The following is a 20,003-nucleotide window of genomic DNA, read 5'->3' on the forward strand; positions in this document are numbered from 1 at the left end:
TACGTAGGATTAGGATTTGGTTTAATCTCATATGATTAAGGTTTTTGCTTTCTTTTCATTTATAAATAGCTTGTAGACTTGTACTGTAGCTAAAAATAATAAAATGGCCAAAGTTGCTCATTCCCAGAATATTTCAGGGTATGGATGACATTTAGCAAGAAAAAGCTTTGTCAGCAAGGAGTGGTCTTTTATTAGCAAGGAATGCTAAATAAGGGGTTAGTGGTCTCCTGGATACGAGGGTAGCCTATATCACTAACAAACAGGACAATGATCAACAGATTAGTTGAGAAAACTGAAAAACAACTCCTTTTAAGAGATGGATGTGAGTGACTAAAGCCCTATAAAGATCTTGCCTTACTTTACAATTTGTAGAGAGAGACAAGAACAAAAGAATTGATGAAGGTTACGTTCTCTAGCAGTGTGAAAGCAGGTAATATCATTTATTTCTCTGCATGCCTGTTGCTTAAGACATTGAGTGTGTCAAGAGTCAGTCGAACTCAATAAAAATTAGTTGCAACCAAGATCGGTGTCAAGTCTAAGAGCCTTGCACCACTGGACTTTCCCAAATGGTGAGAAATTCTGTACAGATCAGCACGGGCAAAAATTGCATTACTTCTTCGCATGGGTAACCTGAATGCTCAGCCCACTAATGGCCAAAAATATTGGCAACAAATCTCCACTCTGTTGCTTAAAGAGGCCGGGGAAAATCACGTCTTCAGGTGAGGCTAGGTGCCTCTAGAGATGGTAGTGCCTTGAAGTCCTGCTGCCAATGACAGTATTATAAGGTACATGTGGCATCATTTTGCATAATGTGTTGCCAATTGGCCTACCCACAAAACTTCCACCAAGGTGTCTTATACAGTGCATTGAACCTGTATCAGCTTGCACTGGAAGTTTTCAAGAATTTTGATGATATCAACAATTTTAAAATAAATTTATAAAGATTTCACCACCCCCCCCCCCACACCCTTCAATAATGAGATGGTTAGTATTTTTATGTTCCAAATCACAGAGCAAAGGCACAAACAGCAGTGATTCGAAGAAAGAGATAGAAACATGAAAGAACTATTCCATTCACTTGAGTGAAAATTGCTTAGTCACACACTTAATTGCATGGCAATTATTGGTCTCAACATTATCTTCTTCTTAGGCAGTCCCTCGGAACCGAAGATGACTTGCTTCCACATTAAGAATGAGTTCTCAGGTGACTGATGAGTCCAATGCGGGACCTACAGTCTCTCTCACAGGTGGGGCAGATGGTGGTTGAAGGGGCGAGTGGGTGGGGTGCTTGGGTTGACATGCGCTCCTTCCACTGTTTGCGCTTGGCTTCTGCTTGCTCCCGGCGAAGAAACTCGAGGTGTTCGGTGCCTTCCCGGATGCTTCTCCTCCACTTTGTATGGTCTTGGGCCAGGGATTCCCAGGTGTCGGTGGGGATGTTGCACTTTTTCAAGGAGGCTTTGAGGGTGTCCTTGAAATGTTGCCTCTGCCCACCTGGGGCTCTCTTGCCATGTCGGAGCTCCGAGTAGAGCGCTTGATTTGGGAGTCTCGTATCGGGCATGCGGATGATGTGGCCCATCCATCGGAGCTGATGGAGCTGATCGAGCATGGTCAAAGCTTCGATGCTGGGGATGTTGGCCTGAGCGAGAACACTGATGTTGGTGCGCCTATCCTGCCAATGGATTTGCAGGATCTTGCGGAGGCAGCGTTGGTGGTACCTCTCCAATGCTTTGAGGTGCCTGCTGTACATGGTCCATGTCTCTGAGGCATACAGGAGGGCGGGTATTACTACTGCTCTGTAGACCATGAGCTTGGTGCTGGGTTTGAGGTCCTGGTCTTCAAACACTCTCTTCCTCAAGCGACCGAAGGCTGCACTGGCACACTGAAGGCGGTGTTGGACTTCGTCATTGACGTCTGCCCTTGTTGACAGTAGGCCCCTGAGGTATGGAAAGTGGTCCACGTTGTCCAAGGCCTTGTCATGGATTTTGATAATCGGGGGGCAGTACTGTGTGGCGGGGCCAGGTTGGTAGAGGGCCTTTCTCTTACGGATGCTTAGTGTAAGGCCCATGCTCTCGTACGCTTTGCATTTTGCATAATGTGTTGCCAATTGGCCTACCCAGAAGACTTTCACCAAGGTGTCTTATACAGTGCATTGAACCTGTATCAGCTTGCACTGGAAGTCTTCAAGAATTTTGATGATATCAACAATTTTTCATTAAATTTATAAAGATTTCACCACACCCCCCCACACCCTTCAATAATGAGATGGTTAGTATTCTTTTGTTCCAAATCACAGAGCAAAGGCACAAACAGCAGTGATTTGAAGAAAGATAGAAACATGAAAGAACTATTCCATTCACTTGAGTGAAAATTGCTTAGTCACACACTTAATTGCATGGCAATTATTGGTCTCAACATTATGCCATTAAGTGTGAGGTGTATGTAACCGTTTTGGTTTTGAAATCATTTCTCTGTCAAAAACCTCTTTAAATTTCATTTTTTTAAAAAGAATTGGTTACAATAGTCTGCCCAATTGTTGGCTGAGACCCAAGAGAAAACCCTCTTGGGTAAAAGTGCTATAATTTGGATGAGTATGTGAGGGTCAAGGTCTCCAGTCTAGTGTTTGAGCTTTACAAGAGCTTATTCAAAACATCTGTGTGTGGAGAGAACAAAAAACAATAGGAATAAAATCACGAGGCAGTGATGGAGTAGCACAAAAAAAACGAGCTGTATTATTTGTAATTATAGAAAGAATGTGATGGTTGTCAGTGAGGAGAGGAAAGAAGTCGAAGGAAATGGATGTAATATTCCACCCATTAGTGGGAGAACAGGTGCAAGACAGTAAAATAAAACCCAGGTGCAGGGAGCTGAACTTTAATCCTGCTGTTGGCACAAGTATTTTTTTAACAATGATCCACCAGTTTCCTGTATGCTGAGAGTGATTTGAAAGCAGCGATTGAGAGCCACTAACCAGGACGAATGCTGGCACTGCGCTTAGTCCTTAAAGGAACTGTTCCACTATAAGGCGCACAAGGTGAACCTGAGGGACTGCCTCCACTCTACAGACATAAACGTTTGGTTAAAAGCAACGCTAAAGCTTTGTATTTTTATTTTGCCTTTCAGTTTTTACCTCTGATTTTCTGCTCTTGACGCTCCTCTGCTCAATGTACTTTCTTCCCTCGCCCCCTCCCCCACTTTGAATACGATGACTTATGCTGGGGTCTGTTTCCATGGGCAACAGTGGCCCACCAATACATCTTAATGTATGATCTTGGAAAGTGGATATTGGCTGGCTATTCAGGCTCGGGAGCCATCACAGCAGAACCTGCTTGTGTCGTCACCACACCTCAGTGCTCATCTGGCAGTGAATCCTGGATAGTGAACAGGAGCCTGAACCCTGACTGACTTTTCACTTCCCTACCCCGAGAATGCTAAGATTTAAGGTTCTCTACCACCTCCCTGACTACGCCAAGCTAACTCAACACGTACCAAGAATCGAAGCTGGGACTCTTCTTGATTTGTTACCTAAGTACCACACAATGTGATACATTTACCCACTAAGCTCCACTTAGTCTTCCATGTTTTATTGCAGTAGCTTTGTGTTAGTCTCATAATTGCCCATATGAGACAAGCTTACATAATAGTACAATGGTGATCTTACATTTTACTTTTAATTGCCTAGGTAGCCTTAGGTTACAAAGTATCTTATAAGATATGTGGTTAGATTATGCAAACCTTCCTATAGTTTTACCTGGAACTTAGACTGCAAGTCCATTCCCCCAGGACTATTCAGGACTGGATTTCATTCCTTTTCGATGAGCCACAGGAAGAAACGTTGCTCAAAGTCAGGTAAATGGACATGAAAGCACAAATGACCAGTCTGAGCACTCAGATATGTGCCTCCTACCTGCCAAAGCTGAGAAAAACATCACAGTAGTAAATCAGGCTCCCAGCTTTGCTTGCTGAAGGTTCATGGATGGAAAAAACTGATGCACTCGGTGATAACTGCTGCTATTTAGAGCGGGTCCCCCTAACCTAGGGCAGCCAAATAATACAACGGAACAGTTTTGAAAATAATTACTATATTGTCAATACTTATGCAGACCTGTAGTACATGAACAAGAAAGGGAGGTTAGAATTCAGAATGGGAAAGGGGGAACTGACAATGACTCAGAATGTGCCCCAGGAAGCAGTCCAGAGATTGCTACCCTTGAGGTTTGTCTTTCAATTTAGGACCTACAGTTATCAGCCTTGGCTCAGTGGTAGCCCGCCTGAGTCTGAAGTTTCTGGGTTCAAGCCCCACTTAATTATGACTCTACAATGTTGTACTGAGGGATCGCTGCACTGTTTAAGGTCTTTTCTTTCAGATAAGATGTAAAACTGATGCTTCATTTGTCCTCCCAGGTGGATATGAAAGATCCCATGGCACTATTCAAAGAAGAGCAAGGCAGTTCTCCTGATTATTGTCATCCATCTCACTGCTATTTGTGAGAGCTAGTTGAGTGTAAATTGGCTGCTGTGTTTCCTTCCTGACATTACAATAGTGACTGCACTTCACAAGTGCTTCATTGGTTGTGAGAAATGCAAGTTTGTTCTGACTTTCTTTTATTTAATATTGACAAGAGGTGTAATAAAGTGTTCCACAGATTTCCTACTGCATGTGTACATGTGTTAGAAATCATCACCTGCTACTTGGAAATATGTGATAATCTTTTAAGATTTATTCCTAATATTAAGCACAAGTTGAAGGGGTAAAGCAGTCAGTCAGGTGAGAAAAAATAGGAGGTGACCACTTTGAGCATGCGGTTCTGAACAAAGTATGAGCCATGCAGTATGGAATGAATAGCTGTCAGGAATACAGCAAATGAAAAAACCTGTGACAAATAGGGACATTACCGTATCTTATTTTATGCAATTTTGAAATAAGTTGAGTTCATATGGAAACTGTTTCCTTTAACCCAGTTTTAAAATGGAGGCAAATTTACCATGGAGCCAGGCAAGGCTGTTTGATCTGTGAATTAGGCAGAGCAGTGATGGGCATCCTGTTGCAAATTTACATCATTTGTTAACTTATATTAAACAAAAATTGAATTTGAATATTTTGAAAGTAACCTGTATTTTGTCTCATTTTGATATTGGCACTTGGCTGGGAGAATCTCATGGCAGTGAGACCACAAGACTTCTATCTGTCAGGAGTTTCAAAATCTGTAAACTCTATTCACCATCACTCTGGCTCCCTTGCTGCCAAGCAACTCGGAAACAGATGGGCAGTGGGCTGCAGGCGCAAAGCTGCTGGCCGATTCTGAATATTTGCCGCCAGAGAGCCTGCACATTTTTGGCCAGAGGTACCTATGTTTACGCCATCAAGCACAAACGCCAACTTGTAAAATATAAAAATAAGATCATTTTGCTCTAAAGCATCAGGATTTTGATCCAACAAAATTGGTTGTAACCGTCACTGACAGAGGCTTTGTGTTAGGTGTTAATTAAATTCTATTGGTCGAAGAATTTACAGGTCTTAGCAAACAGGTGATATGTGAAGGCCTGCTCGACATGTCAATCTATGCAATAGTGTGTTCCATTGTGTCCTTGATCTCGGTTGATTGATAGCTCTGTCCTTAAGGGCCTTTGGTTTGAAATATATACTGCGGACTTATCTGAATATTGTTATTTTTTTCTATAGATCTAAGGGTAGGTTTCCTCTGCTCTACATCCAAGTTGCTCTGGGGGTGGGGGGAGGTGCAGGGAGAGTACAATCAGCCCTATAAGCTTCATGGATTGGTCATTTGCATTATCCAAATACAACTTTGCACCATGAAGACTAGGAAAGGCTGGTTCATTTAAGAATCTTGGCACTTCGCAAGCTGTATAAGAAATACCCCTGATGAACTGATTCTAGTTTTAGTGTTTCCATTGTTTTATTTTTAATATCTTGCTATGTCTTACCGCTTTTGTGATATTCTACTTGTGAACAAATCTATTAGTTTTAGCTTAAACACATTGGTCTGATGGTGTGGCATTTAAGGCCTCTTGGAGAAGACAGGAAAACATGGTAGGCATCCCAAGTGATCCTAAATTAGGAGTAATTATTAGTCCCATGGCATGCTGCTCCATTTACAGCATGTATAAGGACATAAGTTTTGTTTCGGGGGCGATTCTATCGGCTAATAGAAACTGCCTTTTTGCCATGAAAAAACCCCAAAACAATAGCAAACAGCAACAATTTATATAACATAGTAAGATGTTTCAAAAACAACAACAACTTTCATTTATATAGCGCCTTTGAGGTTTTCAGGATTTTGAAAGGAATTGATAGGGTTGAAAGTGAGAAATGTTTTTTGCTGGTGGGGGAGTCTAGGACAAGGAGACATAACCTTAAAATCAGAGCCAGGCCACTCGAGAGCGAAGTTAGGAAACAATTCTTCACGCTTAAGGTAGTAGAAGTGACGTGCTCTCTCCCACAACAAGCAATAGATGCTAGCTCAATTAATCATTTTAAATCTGAGATTGATAGATTTTTGCTAGATGGGGGTATAAAGGGATATGCTGCAAAGGCAGGTGGATGGAGTTAGGATACAAATCAGCCATGATCTCATTGAACGGCGAAACAGGCTCGAGGGGCTGAATGGCCTACTCCTGTTCCTATGTTCCTATGTTCCTTCAAAGTAGTAACCCTAACCCAAGTGATCCTAATTCACTGGAGCGTCATCGGAAAAATAAATTGACAAGGCAAAAGTGATGGGAGGAATCAGGAGCTGTAACAGGCGCGTACAAGGAGATAGTATTGTTTGGTCCCAGTAAGATTAGGGTGTATTTATTTTGTTGTTATTCATATTGAAGCAGCAAAATGCTTTCATTGTCAGTCCAGTTTGTTTGTACAATCCTGGGGAAAAATAACCTACATCCCTAAAACTTCATTTATTTCCAAAACGACTATAAGAAACATTTTATGACAAGGTGGGTGTATAGTAAAAAGATTTAGTACAGCTCTGATTATAGTCTACTGTGAAAACACTAGGCAAAACTACTGGAGTAAAACTCCTAATTATATGGCACAAAAAAAAATGTGTTACTATTATATACATTTTAACGATAAATTCACACATAATCACAGTTTAAACAAAATTCAGGGCTCGGGGCTTTTTAGGGTAACTTGAATATTCCTAGCCCATAGGCACCATCCTTAGTAATGGGCAAAATGGATCTGTATATCTGAGCTACTGCTTATACTGAACTGGGGACTCGGATTCCTTGGAATGAGACAATACTAAGCACCATTGACTGGGGAAACTTTGTATTTTGATAAGATTTAACTATGGAATTCAAAATTTCTGACTCTTGACCCACCAATTAAAATGAAAGAACTACCAGTTACACTAATATAACGGAACCAATTAGCTCAAGTATGTGTTATGGGTCACAGCTAACGATAAGGAGGTAATAATGTATTGGAGCAAATGTACGCTCCGCTCCCCTCCCCCACAGTTTCTCTGCATGTTGACGTTTGCGAACAGAAGGAAGACGGCTTATAGAATAAAATCAATCTGTGGAACACTGCAAATACAGAACCCAAATACGTGGAGTGGAGAAACAGAAAACATTAGAAACACACAGCTAGCACATCTGTCATATTTCAGGTGTAGGCCCTTCTTCAGAACTGGGGTCCGGCATCAGTCATTTTAGCAAAAAGCAGACAAGAGTACGATAGTGGTGTAATGTCAGTAGAAAATGTGAAGGGGCCACCAGTCTTTGTTTAACATTGATCTTCCACAAATAGATTAACAGACTAGTGAAAAGTGAAAGAAAAAGGCAGAGCCCTGAATTTCCTGTCAAAACCAAGGTAGGGGGAGGAACAGCCATCCTGCCCCGCCCCGCAAAGACATTTGCTACATCTGTCTAAATATGGGCGGGTGTGTTATTATGAGGTAAATGACAGAAATACATCATGCCATAACAAACGCTGGGCGCAAGGGATGTCTTAGCATTCCAGGCATCCAGCACTTATAGTTTCTCTCCGATCTCCCCTCATGCCCTCTCCGAGCTCATATTGTCCATGGGACCCATCTCCTGCTCCATCATCGACCCTATTCCCACCAGACTGCTGACCACCCTCCTTCCCTTCCTGGCCTCCATGTTAGCTGATATTGTTAATGGTTCCCTCAAGTACTGAACCCTCATCAAATCTGCTGTCATTGCCACTCTCCTCAAAAATATCATCCTCTGTCCTTGCAAGCTACCACCCCATCTCCAAACTCCTTTTCCTCTCCAAAGTCCTTGAATGGGCCAAACTTCCTCTAAGGTTCCCCTTGCCCTAGCCCTGAACTCGCATCTTTCTCCAGTTTCTCTCTGATCTCCCCTCATGACCCCTCCACGCTCATCTTGTCCATGAGAGCCACTTCCTGCTCTCTCAACTTTATTCCTACTAAACTGCTAACCACCCAACTTCCTTTTCTGGCTCCCATGTTAGCTGACATTGTTAATGGTTCTCTCTCCTCAGGTACTGCCCCCTCTCCCTCAAATCTGCCGTCATCACCCGCTTCACAAAAAAACGACCCGTGAGCACTCCATCCTTGCAAACTACTGCCCCATCTCCAATCTCCCTTTCCTCTCCAAATCCTTGAACGTGTTGTCGTCTCCCAAATCCGTGCCCACCTTTCCCACAACTCCATGTTTGAACCCCTCCAATCAGGATTCCGCCCCACAACAGCACTGAAACGGCTCTCAACAAAGTCACAAAAGACATCCTATGTGACTGTGACAAAGGTAAACAATCTGTCCTCATCCTTCTCGACCTGGCTGCAGCCTTTGACACAGTTGACCACAGCATCCTCCTCCAATGCCTCTCCTCCATTGTCTAGCTGGGTGGGACTGCCCTCGCCTGGTTCCATTCCTATCGGTCCAGTTGTAGCCAGAGATTCATCTGAATTGCTTCTCTTCCCGCTCCCTCACGTTACCTCTCGAGTTGCCCAAGAATCTATCCTTGGCCCCCTCCTGTTTCTCATCTACATGCTGCCCCTCGGTGATATTATCCGAAAGCACAGCATGAGATTCCACATGTATGCTGACAACACCCAGCTCTACCTGACCACCACCATCTCCACCCCTTCACTGCCTTTGATTTTTCACACTGCTTATCTGAGATCCAGTATTGGGTGAGCAGAAATTTCCTCCAACTAAATATTGGGAAGACCAAAGCCATTGTCTTTGGTTGATGCCACCAACTGGTCCCTAGCCACTGATTCCATCCTTCTCCCTGGCAACTGTCTAAGGCTGAACCAGATTGTTCACAACCTTGGTGTCCTTTTTGACCCTGTGCTGAGCTTCTGAACCCATATCCTCTCCACCAGCAAGACCGCCTATTTCCACTTCCATAACATTGCCCGTCTCCGCCCCTGGCTCAGCTCGCCTGCTGCTGAAACCCTCATCCAGGCCTTTGTTACCTCCAGACTTGACTATTCCAACGCTCTCCTGGCTGACCTCACACCTTGCACCCTCCGCAAACTTGAGCTCATCCAAAACTCTGCTGCCCATATTCTAACTCGCAACCGTCACCCCTGTGCTCGCTGACTTACATTGTCTCCCAGTCCGGCAACGCCTCAATTTTAAATTTTTCATCCTTGTTTTCAAATTCCTCCATGGCCTCGTGCTTCCCTATCTCTGTAATCTCGTCCCGCCCTACAGCCCTTTGAGATCTCTGCGCTCCTCCAATTCTGGCCCCTTACGCATCCCCGATTTTAATCACTCCACCATTGGTGGCCGTGCCTTCAGCTACCTAGGCCCTAAGCTCTGGAATTCCCTCCCTAAGCCTCTCCGCCTCTCTCTCCTACCTTAAGATGCTCCTTAAAACCTACCTCTTTGACCAAGCTTTTGGTCACTTTTCCTAACATCTCCTTATGTGGATCAGTGTCAAATTTTGTTTGATAACTTTCCTGTGAAGCACCTTAGGATGTTTTATTACATTAAACGTGCTTATAAATGCAAGTTGTTGTTGTTGTTGAGGTTGTGATGATGGGGTTAAATTTTAAATCTCATATTGGAATTCTGGCAAGTGTTTCAATGGTTTTAAAATCTTTGGCCGGGACCGCGGGCTAAAAGACTTCCAACCCTCCTACATGAGGTGTGTGACCCGCTTAACATTCTTAAATGCCCCGACCCTGGAAAATGGGCCTTGGTCAGGGTGACATTAAGGGGCAAGAAGAAGTACCACCCCACCAAGGATCCACTGTCATCGCGGCTTCCCGGGTATTCCTAGGCTCAGATTTTCACTTGTTAAGACCTTCTTTAGGTCATTAACGATGATTCATGCAGGATGCTGCAGGCTTCACAGTCAAATCGACCCGCAAGTATTTTTACTCCAGGTCAGACTGAGGCCAATCTTCATCGATGAGTTGTAAGTCGGTTTAAGTATTTAAATACTGGCGCAGGTCCCTCCAGAATGGAAAAATGCTAATAGCGCTCAATTATCTGGCATCAACTCATTTGCATAACGATACACAGGTCCACGTGCAGACTTGGAAAGATTGAGGGAGTACTCAGATGGTGGAAGTGGAAAATTGTGTCTAAGTGAAATATATAGGCTGAATGGTGTTGTGTATGTACCTTTAAGGGAATAACTGGTCTTAGACTGCAGTACCGGCAGTGACCACCCCTGTATAAAAGGCCCTAGCAGGCTTCTGTAGTTTCAGTTTCAAGCTGCCTCTTGTTCAGTAAAGTACCTGTTAAACTGTTCTCCCGAAGTCCATGTATTATTGAGGTGCGGACTTTACAGTGGCGACGAGTAAGTTCGAACTCACCTGCAGTGTGGCATCATCTCACGGGGATCTCGCCTGAAAGTAAGGTCCTGGAAGGTCGTAGTCTGAGCAACGGGCGTCGACCGAGGGCAACCGCCCAAAGAATCCATCGGTGTTTGGAGAATTGCAGGAGAGACTGTGGTTCCAGCGAATCGTGCTGGTAGCAGGTAGCGTGCTGAGCCTTCCGGACTGCGGCGGGCTCAAGCTCGATCGAGCGGCTCTACAAATCGGGCCGCGCAGCGTCGCCGGGAAAAGAAAACAAGAGAGAGAGGGTGGAGCGCACAGGGCGCGGTCGGTGCTCGAGAACAGGACAGCAGAGAGAAAACAAACGGGGGGGGAAGGAAAGCGAGACGCGCCGAAGCTGCGGGTCGCTGCCATTACCCCGTAGAACGCTAGGAGCAGCGTGGCAGTAAGGGGAAGAAGCAAAAGCGCGGGAGGTGCCATTTTATCCCGTTGGGGAAGAAGCAAAAGCGCGGGAGGCGCCATTTTATTCCATTGGGGAGGAAGCAAAAGCGCGGGAGGCGCCATTTAAAATCGCCCAAGATGCCGAAAAGTGGCAGTATCACTGCTTTCGACAACGAGGTAGAAGACTGGACCACGTATGTAGAAAGAATCGAAGTGTACTGCAAGGCAAATGAGGTGGCCGATGGAAAGAGGGCGTCGGTATTATTAAATCTGATGGGTGCGAATACGTACGGCCTATTGCGGAATTTAATTACCCCAGCTAAACCAATGGAGAAAACTTTTGAGGAGATTGTTCATATCTTACAGGAACACCTAAGCCCTACACCACTGCTGATAGCAGAAAGATTCAAGTTCCATAAAAGAAACCAGCACAAAGATGAGAGCAATGCTGACTATCTTACGGAACTACGCAAGTCATCGAAGCACTGCCAGTTCGGAGCAGGACTGGCAGACACCTTACGGGATAAGTTTGTCTGCGGGCTCCAGAGTGAAGGAACCCAGAAACGACTACTTTCAACAAAGGACCTGACGCTAGAACAGGCTTTCAGCGTGGCAGTATCCTACGAAGCAGCAGCACGGGGAACTGCGGAAATACAACAGAAACCACAAGAATACAGCGCTAACGAAATGGCGTATGGAGCCGAAAAGTGCTATCGCTGTGGCAGAACAACCCATGAGCAGAAGGACTGCTGGTTTAAAGACAAAATATGCAGGCAATGCGGAAAAATGGGACATATAGCAAGAGTCTGCAGGTCGGGGAAGAAGACCAACACGACAAGAACTACTAAGGAACAGTACAGGAAAGTAAAGAAACTGACAGATTGTAGTTCCGAAGATCAGGAGAGTGATAAGGACTCTGGGAGCAGGCGACTAAGTTGTTTAAAATTACACAACGTGATCGCAAAAGAAGATCACCGAACCATTTGGGTCACCCTCATGATAGCAGGGTCCCCAGTGAAGATGGAATTGGACACAGGATCAGCCCTAACTGTCATGAATCGATGAGACTATGAGCGGCTATTCCCACACATACCCTTAAAGGACACGTCCATTGTATTGAAGACATACACGGGGCAAAAGGTCTACCCCAGAGGAAAAATAAGGGTGCCAGTTGAATATAACGGAAAGGAAACACAGAAACTATACTTGTATATACTACGAGATGGAGGACCACCATTATTGGGACGTGAATGGATCCGAAGACTACAATTGGATTGGCATTCCATTCTGGCACTAACTGTGACTGACAAAAAAGATGATGACGTCACACCTGGACGTCTGTCACAAATTCTATCTGATGCGGAAGAGGTGTTCCAACAAGGACTTGGGACTCTAAAAGGAGTAAAGGCAACCATAAAGATTGAGGATAACGCAACCCCAAAATTTTTCAAGGCCAGACCGGTGCCATACACGATACGCCCAGCTGTGGAAGCTGAACTGGAGAGTCTGGAGCATTCGGGGGTGCTGTCTAAGGTGGACTGGAGCGAGTGGGCCACACCCATCGTTCCTGTAATGAAGAAAGCATTGAGCAGCAAGCCTGGGGAGCCAAGGAAGGTTCGCATCTGTGGGACTTCAAGGTGACTGTGAACCCAGTCCTGCACACAGTACAGTATCCGCTTCCGCGGATAGAAGATATTTTCGCCTCACTATCTGGAGGGAAACATTTTACAAAGATTGACCTGGCTCAAGCGTATCTACAAATGGAGGTGGAAGAAGCACCTAGGAAATACCTCACGATAAACACTCACAAAGGCCTTTACCAGTACAATCGACTGGTATTTGGGGTGGCATCGGCCCCGGCTATGTGGCAGAGGGCAATGGAACAAGTCCTGCAAGGGATCCCGGGGACCCAGGGTTATTTGGACGACACCCTGGTTACGGGCGCAAATGACAATGAACACCTTGCCAACCTGGAACAGGTGCTCATGAGAGTGCAGGAATATGGGCTCTGAGCCAACTGTCCCAAATGCGAGCTCTTCAGGAGACAAATCTCGTATTGTGGCCACATGATTGATGAGGAAGGGTTGCATAAGTCGCCGGACAAGATTGGGGCTGTAGTCAAGGCTCCAGCACCAGAAAATGTGTCGCAACTGAGGTCGTTCCTCGGGTTGGTGAACTACTACCATAAGTTCTTGCCGAATTTATCTACAATTCTGCACCCACTGAACGCCCTCCTTCAAACTGGTGTAACATGGAAATGGAGTGATGAGTGTAAGCGTGCCTTTCAGGAATATAAATGCCAAATCACTTCAAAAGAAGTATTGGCCCACTACAACCCAACACTACCGATTCGGTTGGCATGTGATGCGTCACCTTACGGCATTGGAGCGGTGTTGTCACATAAGTTCCGTGACGGTTCAGAGAGGCCAATAGCCTTTGCATCGCGCTCGCTAACCTCAGCCGAGCGTAACTACGCCCAGACTGACAGGAAGGCCCTCAGCCTGGTGTGGGGAGTGAAGAAGTTCAATCACTATCTGCACGGGCAGAAATTCACCCTACTGACTGATCATCAACCCCTGGTCTCAATTTTTAACCCAAAGAAGGGCGTTCCGGTGATTATGGCGCAACGGCTGCAGAGATGGTCACTTTTTCTAGGGGCACATCAGTATGACATAGAGTACAAAGGTACGAAACAACATGGAAATGCTGATGGGTTGTCGTGCCTACTGTTGCCTACGGCAGAAGAAGCACCTGCAGTGGACCCTGTGGAGATATTCCATGCGACCATAGTCGAATGTTTGCCTGTTACAAACGCAAGTATTGAGAACGAAACCCGAAATGACCCGACACTCTCTCGGGTCTACGATTTGATGGTGAAGGGATGGCCAGCATATGGCGACTCACTGTTGCCAGCATTCTTGCCAAGGAGGGAACAGCTGTCAGTGTGCCGGGGAACCTTGATGTGTGGATCCCGAGTGGTAATTCCACCCAAGTTGAGAGATAGAGTACTCAATGAGCTTCACGAGGGTCATCTGGGAGGGGTAAAAATGAAGAGCCTAGCTAGGGCGTTTGTGTGGTGGCCGGGAATCGATAAAGAAATCGAGGATATGACCAAGAGATGCACAGGATGCCAGAAGGTCCAAAACGCTCCACCACAGGCCCCGCTACATCCATGGGAGTGGCCCTCATCTCCCTGGCAACGGGTACACATTGATTTCGCTGGTCCATTTATGGACTCAATGTTTCTAATTGCTGTGGACGCCCATTCGAAATGGCCAGAGGTCATTAAAATGTCCTCCACCACCACGGAGAAAACTATTGCAGTCCTAAGGACCATCTTTGCCAGGAATGGGTTACCAGAACAGATCTGTTCCGACAATGGCCCACAGTTTGTGTCTGAGGATTTCCAGAGGTTCCTGAAGAATAATGGGGTGAAACATTACACATCTGCCCCATATCATCCAGCCACAAATGGATTGGCTGAGAGGTTTGTTCAGACCTTTAAAAAGGCCATAAAGGCAATGTATAATGACGACATAGCACTGCAACACAAGGTGGATAACTTCCTGTTTGCTTACCGGAATGCGACACATGCAGTAACCAACCAAACTCCAGCCGTACTGTTTTTCAACCGGAGACTAAGATGTCGCTTGGATTTGCTCAAACCAAACATAAGACGAGATGTTGAGGATAAGCAGTTCCAGCACATAAATGAGAAGCCAACCAGGAGCTTCAAGATAGGGCAACCAGTCTTGGCCCGTGACTACCGAACAGAAAAATGGCAGCCAGGCACGATATGCACACAGCAGGGACCATTAATGTACACAGTGGACGTTGGAGAGAGAATTGTGAGACGCCATGCTGACCAGATTCTCGAGTCACAGGAACAAGCCAAACCTGTACCACAAGCATGTGCACCTGGTAATGAGCCCGAAGTACAGATTGCGTCTACCTCAGAAGCAGGGGTATTGGAAGCTGACGAACCAACCAATGACAATGAGCCAGAATTGACTCCACCGCCAGAACAGGATACTCGAGAAAGGCGCTATCCAGTCCGGATCAGGAAGCCTCCTCAAAGACTGAACTTATAAATGACTATTTCAGTTGATGTATATATTACTGAGGAAATTGTAATTGTAATTAGTTATTATTTAGTTGTTAAATGAATGTTATGTACTGTTTATCTAAAAGGGGAGGAATTGTTGTGTATGTACCTTTAAGGGAATAACTGGTCTTAGACTGCAGTACCGGCAGTGACCACCCCTGTATAAAAGGCCCTAGCAGGCTTCTGTAGTTTCAGTTTCAAGCTGCCTCTTGTTCAGTAAAGTACCTGTTAAACTGTTGTCCCGAAGTCCGTGTATTATTGAGGTGCGGACTTTATAAATGGCAATTAAAGGGAGGGGATTATCATAATAGGGGAACAAGAACACTTCCTCAGGGAGAAATTCATTCTAGCCCCGTTTGGGATGCTAACTTTTAAAGGTTGAGAAAATTAGCACCAGGCGCTAATGCTTCACAACTTTAAAAAAATTCGGTCTTGCGCTGCCGGAAGGAAGTGGAATGCTAAATCAAGCGCTCCACTTCATTCCTGGAGCGCAGCAGGCAGCAGGCAGCAGGCGGGGTGGTAGGTGAGCAGCGCTGCACAATGGGCCGAGCAGCACTGCCGCGTTGGAAGGCTCCTTCCCTCCCTTAGAGAGAAGGGCAATTGCTGCAGGCTCTGCAAGGGGAAAACTTACCTGGACCCCGACGGCAGCTGTGATCCGGCCCAATCAGCCCGCACTGCATCAGCAGAGTGCCAGGCTGATTGATGGGTGGTGACGAAACAAAAAAAAGCCGCAAAGAGCATTTCAGATTTTTTTTAACCTACCTCGGCCACCTCACCTTTAAGTATCGCCCCCGAAGTGCCCGGCCTCCCAATCAACGCTTCCTGCAGCTGTCGGTGTTGTCATCTGGCGATGTTGCAGGGGGCGCAAATGAATTTCGGGTCCGGGGCGCTACCGAAGCGATGAGCAGCCAGATGACGTCACGATCTCTGGGCGCAGGAGATCGTGGTGCTAGGGCATACCACCACCGCAAACCGCCAGGTGAATTACACGGGTGGCGGTAACATCACCCCGCCTGGGTGGTAAGTCCTTAGCGCCCTGTTATCACCCCCTGGAGGCGCTAACGTGAGGCACTAACGTGAAGCGCTAAGGCACCGAATTTCTAGCCCAATGTCTTTGGAGGGCCTCAAAATTCATTCATTCTGGAATGCAGAGGTAAACCCCTGCTTCTTTTCTCAACTGAAAACTGCCTTCTTAAACCCCTCTCCCTGCCTCCTCCAGCCTCACCTCCAACAACAAGTGCGAGGAGCTCATGGACTTCTTTGTTTTTAAAATTGAGACCATCCGATCAGCTGTCTTTGCCACTTCCCTTCCTTCCCCTAGCCGACCGGGCCAAACTTCCTCTAAGGTTCCCCCCTGCCCTAGCTCGGAATTTACATCTTTCTCCAGTTACTCTCTCATCACCCCTCAGGCCATCTCTGAGCTCATCTTGTCCATGAGACTCACTTCCTGCTCCCTCGACCCTATTCCCACTAAACTGCTGACCACCCAACTTCCTTTTCTGGTTCCCATGTTAGCTGATATTGTTAACGGTTCTCTCTCCTCAGGTACTGTCGCCCTCTCCTTCAAATCTGCCATCATCACCCCTCTCCTCAAAAAAAACCCTTGACCCTCTGTCCTTGCAAACTACCGCCCCATCTCCAACCTCCCTTTCATCTCCAAAGTCCTTAAATGTGTTGTCGCCTCCCAAATCCGTGCTTATCGGCCTCCAATCAGGTTTCCGCCCCTGCCACGGTACCGAAACGGCTCATATCAAAGTCACAAATGACATCTTTTGTGACTGTGACAAAAAGGTAAACTATCCCTCCATGTCCTGCTTGACTTATCTGCAGCCTTTGACATGGTTGACCACTCCATCTTTCTCCAACGCCTCTCCATCATCGTCCAGCTGGGTGGGACTACATTGCCTGGTTCCATTCTTATCTATCTAATCCTGGCCAGAGCATCGTCTGAATTGCTTCTCTTCCTGCTCCCACATCGTTACCTCTGGTGTCCCCCAAGTATCTAGCCTTGGTCCTCTCCTATTTCTCATGCTGCCCCTTGGCGACATCATATGAAAACACAGCGTCGGTTTTCACATGTACACTGATGACACCCAGCTCTACCTCACCACCACGTCTCTCGACCCCTCCACAGTCGCTAAATTGTCAGATTGCTTGTCCAACATCCAGTACTGGATGAGCAGAAATGTTCTCCAATGAAATATTGGGAAGACTGAAGCCATTGTTTTTGGTTCCCGCCACAAACTCCGTTCCCTAGCCACTGACTCCATCCCTCTCCCTAACATCTGTCTGAGGCTGAACCAGACTGTTCACAACCTTGGTGGCATATTTGACTCTGAAATGAGCTTCTGACCACATATCCACGCTGTAACTAAAAACGCCTATTTCCACCGCCATAACACCGCCCGTCTCCACCCTTGCCTCAGCCCATCCACTGCTGAAACCCTCATCCAATCCTTTGTTACCTCTAGACTTTATTATTCCAATGCACTCCTGGCTGGCCTCCCATGTTCTACCCTTTGTAAATTTGAGGTCATCCAAAGCTCAGCTACTCGTGTCCTAACTCGCACCAAATCCTGTTCACCCATCACTCCTGTGTTCGCTGACCTACATTGGCTCCTGGTTAAGCAATGCCTCGATTTTAAAATTCTCATCCTTGTTTTCAAATCCCTCCATGGCCTCACCCCTTCCTATCTCTGTAATCTCCTCCAGCCCCATAACCCCCCGAGATATCTGTGCTCCCCTAATTCTGCCCTCGTGAGCATCCCTGATTATAATTGCTCCACCATTGGTGGCCGTGCCTTCAGCTCCCAAGGCCCAAAGCTCTGGCATTCCCTCCCTAAACCTCTCTGCCTCTCTACCGCTCTTTCATCCTTTAAGATCCTCCTTAAAACCTACCCTTTGACTAAGCTTTTGGTCATCTGCCCTAATTTCACTTTATGTTTTGTTTTATAATACTCCTGTGAAGCGTCTTGGGGCATTTTACTACTTTAAAGGCGCTATATTAATACAAGTTGTTGTTGTTTTATCTTTGGCGGGCCTTTTTCGTTCCATCACCCATGGAAGTGGAATAGGTGTAGCACAGCACAGGCTCTGACCAGATCCGACCTAAAATGCCAGTTGTTGTTGTTGAAAGACATCTATACCCATTAGCTTCCTTTTCTAAGAAGGACTAAGAAGTGGGAGGCAAAATTGTAGGGGAATGGAACCTTAGGTGCAGGCATGAGTGTGCAAGCAAGTAACGGGGCAGCTTCCCATTTGAGGGCAGCTGAAGTGGAGGTGGTGCTTCAGGAGTTGGTTGTGAGGAGTTATCACTCCACAGTACCATCCTGCAAGTCAGCATTGCAGCGTGCTTGCAAGGAAGTAGAGGCAGGCTTGATGCTGTGCCAGCCCTATGGTGCATGTTAGAAGCAGTTGTCCTCACAGAAGATAGCACAGCTCTGAATCTGGCTGGGCCTTCTAAAGGCAGATCTCCGTAGTCATTGCTGGGTCGGTGCTGCATGGCATGAACATTCGCTCAGTGTCATCTTGGCATGTGCATCCAGTTAGACTTTACTGGCTGTTGACCACTCTGGCATGTCTTGTTTCATGTTGTACCATTGTGATTAGAGTGTTGCCAAAGAACCATCCAACGTAACAATTAATAAGACCGTCACTATCTTAGTGATGCCATTGGAGTGTGCTGCCAAAGTTTACTTTGGGAAGAAGAGCCTTCACCACCCCTATGACTGCCCAAGCAAAGTGATCCCTCCCTCTCTGCAGATGTGGGTGTGCGAGTCCTGGCAGGAAGGGACAAAGTGCCTCTTATATAGCCTGACATCCCTCCATTGGCCTCCCCTCTTCCAAACATACTAGCTTGGTGGATTTCCATCGGTACCAGTCTTGGTGCTGGGGCTAAAAGAATAACCCATTTAGAACAGGTGAGCTCATGACCCACCAGACCGGCCAGACCCACCATGAGCCCATTGACATCAATGATGCAGGCCACATAACGGGCAGTTAATCTGATATCACTTGTTTTCTGCCTCTGCTGGAGATGAAAATTCTGGCAATGGAATAACCTATTTCATATCACATGCCTCACCACCTGTTCCATAGCGTGCACTCCTGTATGTGTTTTCCTTTTAAACATGAGAGCATTGGGGATTGAGACTGGGTGGTTGGGCCTCTGAAAATTCCTTCCCATAACATATCCTCGTTCCTAATGTTTAATATAATTTGTATAAACCTCCTATTTTTACTTCTAAAACAATACATGCTTATTTCTTATTGAGAATTCCCATTTTTATATATATCTCTAACAACAAATACTGTGTCTTCGTGTCCATATATGGTCTGTGTAACAATATTATCACCACACCTTGGTGTGTTTTAAGCCGTGCAACTCTCCTGTCCTCCTGCCATGTCTACAAGCAGTTGTCACCACCGTGACACTTTAAGTGACCATATAGCCATATAGCCATGCTTACTACAAAAGCAAGATACTGCGGATGCTGGAAATCGGAAATAAAAACAGAAAATGCTGGAAATACTCAGCAGGTCAGGCAGCATCTGTAGAGAGAGAAACAGAGTTAATGTTTCAGGTCAATGACCCTTTCTCAGAACTGGAAAAAGTCAGAACTCAGTTCTGACGAAGGGTCATTGTCCTGAAACGTTGGGCTTGATTTTAACTCAGTCGTCAGGCGGGCTTTGAGGCGTGTGAGGGG

Source organism: Somniosus microcephalus, chromosome 3, assembly GCF_052327205.1.
Source record: "Somniosus microcephalus isolate GS21.2 chromosome 3, FLI_Smic_1.0, whole genome shotgun sequence".
Taxonomy (NCBI): domain Eukaryota; kingdom Metazoa; phylum Chordata; class Chondrichthyes; order Squaliformes; family Somniosidae; genus Somniosus; species Somniosus microcephalus.